The sequence below is a fragment of the Triticum urartu genome, chromosome 7, assembly GCF_003073215.2.
Source record: "Triticum urartu cultivar G1812 chromosome 7, Tu2.1, whole genome shotgun sequence".
In the NCBI taxonomy this organism is placed as follows: domain Eukaryota; kingdom Viridiplantae; phylum Streptophyta; class Magnoliopsida; order Poales; family Poaceae; genus Triticum; species Triticum urartu.
This window is the reverse complement of record NC_053028.1, coordinates 639,791,361-639,802,428: the sequence shown is the minus strand read 5'-3', so window position 1 is coordinate 639,802,428 and position 11,068 is coordinate 639,791,361. Positions and strand designations below refer to the sequence as shown.

General features: G+C 47.0%; 1 pseudogene; it reads right to left on the bottom strand.

Moving 5' to 3' along the window:
* Positions 1–2,388: 2,388 nt before the first annotated feature.
* LOC125519268 lies at positions 2,389–3,148 on the bottom strand (annotated as a pseudogene).
* Between the last annotated feature and the right edge of the window lie 7,920 nt (positions 3,149–11,068).

The window sequence follows — 11,068 nt, the reverse complement described above, 5'->3', positions numbered from 1 at the left end:
GAGATACCTTCCAAGATTTATGAAGTTAGCGTACATGTGCTGCCATAGGCGGGATTTTATTTGTCTTCTCACACTGAAGGAATAGTCCACATTAATATGACACACATGACATCAGATCTAGGGTTTGATACCTAGTGTGTTGGAGGTATGCAAGTCCCTGTGATCATCAAGCCATATGTATGACACTAACGGGGAAGTGTTCCCTTCTTTGAGGAAACATCAAATACAACATAGATGCATTGTGGACAAGTCTTATAATGAAGAATAGCTTTGGTGTTTAGCCTTTCAAAGGGCAACAATCATCCTAACTTTTGACCTTGTTGGCGACGCGGGGACTCCAAATGATGTACAACTTGTATTCCATTAGCTGGCAGGAGATGCCGGTGCAGTGCCCTACAACAAAGATCAAAGGGAAACAAGCTCATCGATAGTCGTCAAGGTTATAGCCAGGTACGCAAGCTAAGTTCGACTCCATCCATAACCTATGAGACTAAGGCATTCTAGTGTAGGTTGTGTGTGCAGAGAGCTAGGATAATGGTGGTCTCTGGATCTGAGAAATTAAATGCATATGTATCTAGCGAAAAAATGTGTAGGTGCCATTTCCAACTTTGCACTGGAAAATATGTGCAAACTATTTAGGGCTTTTTTGTTGTTTTGGCTAGGAATGATGAATTTAAGACTTGGCTTATAGGTAGTGGTGATTTTTGTAGTAGCGATCCTAGGTAGGTGGGACGAGTGCAAGGACATGTAAGCAAACTTCAGCTTCCAGAAAAAGTTTGAGCTCTCAAAATTTCAAGTTCTATATTTGGAACTTTCATAATAATTTGAAGTTGTACATAGAAAAGGAAATGTTGGAAGAGAAAAGACATGTGGGTGCCCACGTGGGTGTCCCTGGACCCCACTGAGTTTCCGCGTAGGCATACTCCAGCCCATGGTCCCTCGGGCGCTCGCGGCAGTTGGACGCTAGAGAGTTCTTTGGGGAAAATAAGATGATTTCGTGCTCGGCACGTCATTTGCCCTAAATACCTATATTGAACATATTGCATTGAGAGTTTATCTAAATCAAAAATTCAATGTCTAAACATATGAAAACAAAAAGAGCATGAATCAATATAAACATCTGAAATGTTGCGGATCATATAATAGGCACAGCTCATGTATGCCTGGTGTGCACTTATAACTTCTACATGGCTAAAATGTGTCGGGAAGTGGGAAAAGGCACAGTTCATCGTGGCAAACTTTTTGGGAATCGAAGTATGCACACATGGTCGTTTGAGTCAGATCCAAGGGGAATAATGCCCATCAAGAATTGAATGTAGACATATTTATCCACTTTCAACAAAAAAAAAGGCATGATATCCTTGCTTCGTTAGATTTTGAATAACTGACGACCTCGCTAATCCCGTCGTGCCGTCCACACCACACAAGTTTTCGCCTAATATACCTGTGCATAGCATCCACGCCACCGCAAATAAACGAGACATCATAGCCATACACGCCAACAACCCCACCCCCCCCCCCCCCGCACCAAAACTAATTAGACACGGGAGTAACGACAAAATGGCAAGATTTCTGACCAATTTCCGATTGATCATCATCGGAATCACAAGACAAAAAGAAAGTACAAGATGAAGAGGAAAACAAGATGCAGTACTAATTAAATCTACGAAAGCCTAGCTTAGTTAATCGCTAGATCTTGCAAGGACCTGGAGGTATCCACAAGAACATTTCATTCGTCCCCTAAAACCCAAATATTTCATCTAGCTAGATGCATCTTGAAAATAAAAAAGTAAGGCATTTACGAGCCTAATTAAGATGTACTTATACACACAGGGCCACAATACACGCACAAAAACTAATTAAGCACGGGAGCAACAACTACAATGGCAGAATTTCCGAGCAATTTCCGGATCAACCTTCATTGGACCCATGATACTCTAAACCGGGTTGGCGAGAATTTTAAGATGAACAAAAAAAAACAATGAACAAAAAAACTGGTTGGCGAGAATTTTACGATGAGCCTGTAAACCGGAAGAACAAAGTAGAAAAAGGAAGTACACGAAAAGTAGTTGCACTTGCGCTACAACCAAACTATATTTATTGAGTTCTCCAGGAACGACTAGCCTAGTGAGGAATCCCGGCCGTCAGGTTGGACATCTGGTCCGATCTCCTCTGCGTCAAGAACCTCTGCAGCGACCTCACAAAGTCACGATCGACAGGGACTGCCCATGGCGGCGGCCATCTACAAGAGTTGTTCTTCCTTCCTCCCGGTCCGAAAAAGATGTCATTTACGAGACTAATTAACATCTAGTCTCCCAGGGGCCACAAGAGAAGCACATAACTAATTAAGCACGGGATTGAGAAACAACAAACAACACTACTGGCAAAATTTCTGACAAATTCCTGGGTGGATCTTCATCGGATCCACGATACAAAAAGAGAGTACACGATAGTTGCGCTACAACGAAACTGGAACTGCAGAAAATTAAACGAGCTAAGATAAACCCGGGAAGATACTTGAAGAAAAGGAAAACAAGGCGACGAACTAATCAAATCTGCGACAGCACACAGTTCGCAATAGAGAATTCCAGGAGCGGCTAATCTCTAGATCTTGGCTTGCAGGGCCGCGCAGATGGAGGGATCCCCGCCGTCGCGTTTCATGCCGCCGACGTGATTGACGTCTGATGCGGTCTCATCTGCGCGAGGAACCGATCCAGCGAGCTCAGGAGCGACGAGGGCTTCCCCCCCCGGCAGCGGCCTTCTCCGCCTCCGAACACATCTTGTACCAGCGTTCGATCGCCCTCGCCTTCTCCTCGTACCCCCAAGCACCGCGAGCTTCTCCATCCAAGCCGAGGGCGTCGGCGGCGAGAGCGGCAGCCTTGTCCAGCACCTCGGTGGCTGTCAGGAACTCCATCGTGAACTCAGCAAGTATCTGGATGGAGAGGAGGGAGAGAGGAAGAGCGATGTGAGGTCGGGGATTGGTGGACGTCGAGTGAGGGAGAATGTGAGGATGGAGCCGGCTTTTATAGAACTCTGAAAGGTCCTGGGGTTGGTGGGAGAAAACAGTGTGCAGCCTGTGATACGATCGCTCACTGTCGCCACCACCGTATCGGCTGGTTTTGGCAAGCTGGCAATGGCCAAATCGCATGCCTTAATGGAGTATAGGCGTGTATGAATGTGCATGAGGACCACATATATAGAGAGAGGAGAGAGCACGGGTTAATTTCCTAGCTAGAGCACCTCTTGGTGCGAGCGTGAATGCACGACTTCTAATGCTATCTCTGGTTTATTTGGTTGCATGTACCTTCACTAGAAGAGCAAAACTCTTGCTTCGGATGCTAATCTCGTCCTACCCGTTCGATCATTCACATCTAGTACCCCGCTGCCGAGCACGCCGCGCCGGGGCTCGCGCACATCTCTCCCTCATCTCAGCGCCGTCGGCTGTCTGCAGCTCCGCTACTCCACTTTTGGTGCTCCAACGGGCTGCCGTTTCAGCTTTGCCGGCCAGAGGTTGCAACACCCCTTGATAGCATGTCGGGCGGCCATCGTAGCATCGGCCAAAGGTTCGCTCGATCACCATCCATTTCCTTCCAATATATACGAAGTCACCACAGGTGTGTTGCAATAGGTGAGGTTATTTTGTCTTCTCTCGCTGAAGGAATAGTCCACCTCAATATGACAAGTGACATCAAATCTAGGGCCCTTTTGATCATCCAACCATATCGCATGATATTAACAGGAAAATGTTCCCTTCTTTAATTAACGAAACATCAAGTACAACATAGATGCAGCGTGGACAGGTCTTAAGATCAACATTATCTTTGGTGCTTAGCCTTTCAAAGGGTAACAACTATCCTAACTTTTGACCTTGTTGCCAACGTGGGTACTCCAAATTATGTGCAACTTGTATTGTGATAACTGGCAGGAGATGTTGGTGTAGGCGCTCTGCATGGTGAAGCATGATCAATCAACACAGTGTTCTAGAGCCTAGCCCTACGGGATCGGCAACACCCTGCAACAAAGATAGAAGAGAAACAATCTCATCGATAGTCGTCAAGGTTATAGCAGGCTACACAAGCTAAGTTTGACTCCATCTTGCATCACCTACGAGAGACTAAGGCATTCTGGTGGAGGTGGTGTGTGAAGAGAGCTAGGATAATGGTGGTCTGTGTATCTGAAAAATTAAATCCATCTATCTAGCGAAAAAAGGTGGAGGTTCCATTTCCAGCTTTGCACTGGGAAATATGTGGAAATTATGTGGGGATTTGTGTTATTTTAGCTAGGAATGGCGAATCTAAGACTTGGGTTATAAGTAGGGGCGATTTGTGTGCTAGCCATTCTTTCCTAGGTAGGTTGGGTGAGTGCAAGGACTTGTAAGCAAAGTTCAACTTTCAGAATTTTTTTGAGCTCTCAGAATTTCAAATTCTATATTTGTTCAACTTCCATAGTTATTGGAAGATTTACATAGAAAAACTAAATGTTGAAAAAAAAGACATGTTGCGCTTGCCCACGTGGATGTTCCCCAACCACTGAGTTCCATGTAGGCGCGTTCCCGCGCATGGTCGCTCGTGCGCTTGTGGCAGGTAGACACCAGAGAGTCGGTTTGGGAAAAATAAGATGATTTCGTGCTCGGCACGTCATTTGCCCTAAATACCTATACTGAACATGTTGGACTGAGATTTTGTCTAGATCACAAATTCAAAGTTCAAACATTTTAAAGCAAAAAGAGCATGAAGCAATATGAACATTTGCACTGTTGCGGATCAGCTCATAGGCACGTCTCGTGTATGTCTGGCGCGCAGTTATAACTTCTACACTGGTTAAGGGAGACGTGGACAGGCAGGTTGGTAATGATATCTTCATTCGCGAGACGAGGCAAAAAACCTCTTCTGTGTTTGATCGTATCTCTGAGAAACACGACGAAGCGGCGGACCCTGCCAGGCAGGGCCGCCAGACGCCATGAATCTTGTGGCCTGGAACTGTCGAGGCTTGGGGTTGGACTCGACAGTCGGCGAATTACGTGACCTGGTACGGTCCCACAACCCAGCGGTGGTTTTCTTAAGTGAAACGAAAAAGAAATCAAGGGCTATGGACAGACTCAAATGGAGTCTGGGGTTCTCAAATGGAGTGGCGGTCGACTGTGTTGGCCGGAGCGGTGGCCTAGCCCTCTAGTGGCGGGATCATGTTCAAGTCAAAGTGAGGCCTTGGTGCCAATATTACATTGATGCGGAGGTTGAATGTGAGGGGAAACTCTGTAGGATCACTAGATTTTACGGAGAACCACGGACAGAACTAAGAAAGAAATCATGGGATGTGATACGATATCTGAGGGCACAAGATGATCTCCCATGGATTTGTTTGGGTGATTTTAATGAGGCTCTGTTTCAAACGGACCAGCGTGGAGGTAACCCAAGGAGTTTCTCGCAGATGGAAGACTTTAGAGACTGCCTCGCCGACTGCGGCTTGGCGGATCTCGGATTCTCGGGCTACCCTTTTACATGGGATAACAAGCGGGATGGTCAAGATAATATTCAGGTTCGGCTTGATCGGGCTACATGCAATGATAGGTTTTTGTCCATCTTCCCGGAGACGATGGTCAAGCATATATTGGCGGAGGAGTCGGACCACCAAGCTCTCCTGGTGCATGTGATGGAGACGGCTCCGCAGCTAGGCAGGGGAGCGGACAGACCTTTTCGTTACGAGGAGGCCTGGACTCGCCACGAAAAGTATGATGAGATGGTCACGCAAGCTTGGGAAGCGGCGAGCACTGGAGAACAGGGGCTTGGTGCGGTTTGGAATAGGCTGGCTGCTATGACGGGGTCCATGCAAAGATGGGCTAGGGAGGTCTTTGGCTCAATTCGGCGACAGATAAAATTGCTCAAGGTACAGCTACTGGATGCAAAACAACGAGCTCTTACCACTGGATTCTCACTGGAGGTCCAGGAGCTAGAGGAACAGCTAAGGGAAATTTATGCCAGAGAGGAAATACCGTATAAGCAGCGATCTAGGGTGGATTGGCTACGGGCGGGTGACCAGAACACACGATATTTTCAGAATAGGGCGTCCCATCGGAAGAGGAAAAATACGGTGAAAGCTTTAAGACGAGACGATGGCTCTGTGTGTCGGGTTGATGAGGATATGCGCAACATGGCTGCCAATTTTTATGAAAATCTCTTTACGTCGGATGGTTCCCAGGGTGTTGATGTTGTTTTACAGAACATTGCTCAGCTAGTCACTCCTGAGATGAATGGGTCACTGTTGGCGCCAATTTCAGACGAGGAGATTGAGAAGGCACTTTTTCAGATGGGCCCTACGAAAGCGCCGGGGCCAGATGGGCTACCAGCCCTTTTCTATCAACGACACTGGTCGTTAGTCCGAGATGACGTCTGTCGGGCGGTTAAGGATTTTCTGCATGGGGTGGGGGCGCCAGATGCTTTTAACGCAACAGTCATTGTGATGATACCAAAATGCAACTCGCCAGAACTCCTCGCACAGTTCAGGCCTATTAGCCTTTGTAATGTTCTATACAAGATTGCGACAAAAGTTCTAGCTAATAGACTGAAAGTGATCCTGCCTATTCTTATTTCTGAGGAGCAGAGTGCATTTGTTCCGGGACGTCTGATTACGGACAACGTCCTGGTGGCTTATGAGTGTGTCCATGCGATTCGGAAGAGGAAGAGGAAGAAGCCGCTCTGTGCTGTGAAGTTAGACATGATGAAAGCATATGATAGAGTTGAATGGGCTTTCCTCCAGCGGATGTTGGAACACTTTGGGTTTGCACAGGACTGGATTAATATGATCATGCGTTGTGTACGGTCGGCCACCTTTTGTGTGAAGCTCAATGGTGGTTTATCTAGGGGTTTTTCACCTTCCCGTGGACTTAGACAGGGTGACCCCTTATCGCCATACCTTTTTCTCTTCTGTGTTGAAGGTTTCTCCGCTCTTCTCAAAAAAGCACAAGGAGAGGGTAGCATCAAAGGAGTGTCGTTTGGGAGCACTGGCCCCCAAGTTACACATCTTTTGTTTGCGGATGATAGTGTGGTTTTCCTTGAAGGATCACATGATAATATGGTTATGTTGAAAGATATTCTGGTGAGATATGAGGAGGCATCGGGCCAACGAGTTAATTTACAAAAGTCCTCTATTTTCTTTGGGAGAGGTTTTCAGGAAGAGGACAAGAATGAGCTCAAAGATGCATTGGGTGTCCAGTCTGAAGCTTTGAGCGAACGGTACTTAGGACTGCCAACACTGATTGGACGGTCCAAGGAGGGTACCTTCAAATATGTGACAGAGAGCTCGAAAGGTAAAGTCGGTGGATGGAAGGGCCAAGGGCTGTCAAAAGCAGCGCGGGAAGTATTGATCAAGTCTGGATTACAAGTAGTACCAAACCACACCATGAGTTATTTTCAGCTTACGAAGAAGATGTGCCGGAACCTGACCTCGATCTCTTCAAAATTCTGGTGGGCGGCAACAAATGGTGAGCGTAAGGTACACTGGATTTCTTGGCGGAAAATGTGTACATCAAAGCGGGATGGTGGAATGGGTTTTAGAGACCCCGAGGCTTTCAATCAAGCACTGCTGGCGAAGCAAGCGTGGAGGATTCTGCAGGTCCCATCTTCTTTGTGTGCTAGAGTGCTAAAGGCACGATACTTTAGCAACAACTCAATCCTGACGGCAACTGCGACCTCGTCTGCTTCGTATACCTTTCGAAGCATCTTACATGGGAGAGATCTACTGCGCGAGGGACTTATATGGCGCATTGGGGATAGTACTTCAGTGAATATACATCATGCGAATTGGATCCCTAGAGCAGGAAGTATGCGCCCTTTGGGGCAGGTTTTTGTTCCGGGTATGGCCAAAGTTGCTCACCTCCTAACTGCGGATGGCAGAAGATGGGATATAAACAAATTGCAAGACATGTTCTCTGAAGATGACGTGAACGATATCAAGCAGATCGCCATTGGGGGCCCTGGTACGGAAGACTACCTGGCTTGGAATTTCACAAAAAATGGCGACTTTGCTGTCCGTTCTGCATATCACTTGCATATGACACTGAACAATGCGACTTCCGGACGGCCGGAAGGTTCAAGTTTTGTGATGAAACATAAGTGATACTTGGCTCTATGGGATACTTCTGCTCCGGCCAAGGCTAAGATACACATGTGGCTAAGATACACATGTGGAGACTGATTTGTAATGGCCTCGCTGTGGGGGCTGAGCTGCACCGTCGGAGGATTAAACCCGGTGTTTTTTGTGTAGCGTGTGGACGGGAGGAGACGGTGCTGCACCGTTTTTGGTCGTGTCAACACTCTGCACGGTTCTGGCAGCTTTTGCATTCAGAAAAGGGAGTTTCGGTGGCGACCCCACCGAGTCCGATCGACTCTCAGAGTGCATTACCGAGCTGGCTGCTCGGGTGGCTTGCAGAAGCATCAGATGAGGATAAGGCGGCCATGATTCAAGCGACGTACGGGCTCTGGTTGGCACGTAACCAGGCGAGGGATGGAAGAATGATATCATCACCACATGAAATCATGGAGACGGTAGCTTCCCACATGAGGGATTGGCAGGATGCTCACGTGCGTGACCCTCGCCCGACAATGGTGCAGCCCAAGCAGAAATGGCGACCGCCGGATGGTGGGTGGCTAAAGGTCAACTCTGATGGAGCAGTCTCTAAGGTGAGCAAGAGCGGAGGAGGCGGAGCGGTGATCCGAGACCAAGACGGGGCATTCCCGGCGGTGCTCTGTCATTGTTTCGGCGGCGTTGACGATCCTGAATCGGTGGAGATTCTGTCCTGCAAGAGAGCTCTTGAGGTGGCGAAGGAAATTAATGCAGACAAGGTACACGTCGAGCTTGACTCCCAGCGAGTGGTACGGATGCTAACTAGCCATCAGAAGGAGCTGTCGAGTGCTGGGTCGTGGATACAAGAGATCAAGTCTCTGCTCAATTCGTTTTCCGATTTTAAAGTTACTTGGGTTCGTCAGTCTGCTAATGTTGCCGCGCATAGGTTAGCGAGAGTCGGTGTCGGTGATGAACTTTGTAAGGTTTGGTTGGGGATTCCCCCGGACTGTGTTCTTGATGTAATTTCGGATGAGATTCCGAACGCATACGATTAAATAAAGCGGCAATAGTTTTCCTCAAAAAAATGCACGGGAAAATGATCGAAGGCGCAATTCGTCGGTGCAAGTTTTTGGGGGACCGAAGTATGCTTACTTGGTCATTCGAGTCAGGTCCAAAGTGTCTCATGCCCATCTAGAATTCAACATAGACAGGTTCATCCATTTTTTAACAAAAAAAGGAAAAGGAAAAGGAAAGGCATGATATGCGTGTGCCCCATCGGTAGATCTATTGGTTAGATTTTGAGTAACTGCGTTGGGTACCCGTGTGCATCTACAAGAAAAGTTTTCGTCTGGATATGATGCATCGATCGAAATAAAATGAAGTCATTTACGAGCCTAATCAGCATCTAGTCACCCAGAGGGCCACACATCACACTCACAAAACTAGTTAGGCACGGGAACAACAATAAATTGGGCAAGATTTCTGACCAGTTTCCGGGGCGATCTTCATCAGATCCATGATACAAAAAGAAAGTAGGAGTACAACATAATTGTTCTACAACGATATTGCAAACAGAGGAAAACAAGATGAAGTAAATCTGCGACAACACAATTCGCAATAGATAATTCCACGAGCCGGTAGCCTAGCCTAGTTAATCGCTAGATCTTGCAAGAACCTGGAGAGGAGATGGAGGTATGCTCGCCATCACGTTTTAGTTTCACGTCCGATGCCAGCCCCGCCATGATCGACGTCTGCTCGAGCGGCTTCAGCCTTCAGGAGCGACGGATCCTCCCCTCTGGCGGCAGCCTCCTCCACCTCTCGAGACCTCTTGGCCCAGTGTACGAGCACCCTCGCCTGCTCCTCCCGCCCCCAAGTACCGAGAGTTTCTCCTTCCTCGATGCCGGCGGCAACAACCTTCTCCAGCACCACAAGCACAAGGCTTGGTTGGTTCATCGTGAACCTGGCCGGCAAGGATCTAGGTGGAGAGGGAAGAGGGAGAGGGAGCGAGCAAGGTCTTGGATTGGTAGACGGAAAGGGAGAATGTGGAGGTGGAGCTGGCTTCTTTTTAAAGTTCTTGGGTGATTAGAATCATTTCCCAATGTTTTTATAGTATTATAGTTCACACACAATTTTCTTACACATCCACATGGAAGACAACTCAAAAGGAAACTCTTGCAAAAGTGCTATAGACCATCGTAGTAGTACCTACTGTCCATAAATGTAGTACACATTAGTGTAGAAACAGAATACAAATTTGTATAAAAACACAAAATTTGCAGTGCATACACTAGTGCAAAATGCAGTAGAAGAATGTGGCTGAGACGAATACAATTGGGACCCGGTTTTGAAGATCTCATAAGAACTAATGCAATAGTGAAAAAGGATTCTGATCTAGACACTTTTTTTTTCTGGAATCTTTTTTATTTTGAGGAATCTAATTATTTTTTTCTGAAGAATCGATCTAGACACTGTTCAAGAGCACCTTTCAAGTTTCAGTATCGTTTTTTTAAAGGCTGACATCAATAATATGTTCTAGAAGTTTCAAGAACCATGAGAACTGCTGGTCTTAGATGATTTGTACACTTTCCAGATTGCTAGGAACGTAGAATACCCTCTCTACCACAGTGAGGAGTTTGGTGATTACAGAGCACTGACGTCTAATACATACAGGCAAATCATGCTGGGGCTAGGCTAACCCTGGCACCACCCCTCCACTACACAACAATAAGAGTGGCAGTGTGCCGTACCGCTGTAAGATGGATGTCAATTGCTATTGTCTACCCTGAAAATCAATTTGGTACTCCGCTAGTCGGTGTTCCTCATGCATGTTAGTTTTCACTACTGTCAGCTTGGTTGCTCATGGATCGTCGTCAGCACAGCATCTTGAGAATCCTTGTTCTCTGAATCTCGCTCCACGTTATGTACATTATGCATGAGCGTGAGAACTGGTGTATTTTTCTGCTAATAACCTGCAGAGAGTACCAACAGAATTCAGCAGTCAATACTTTCA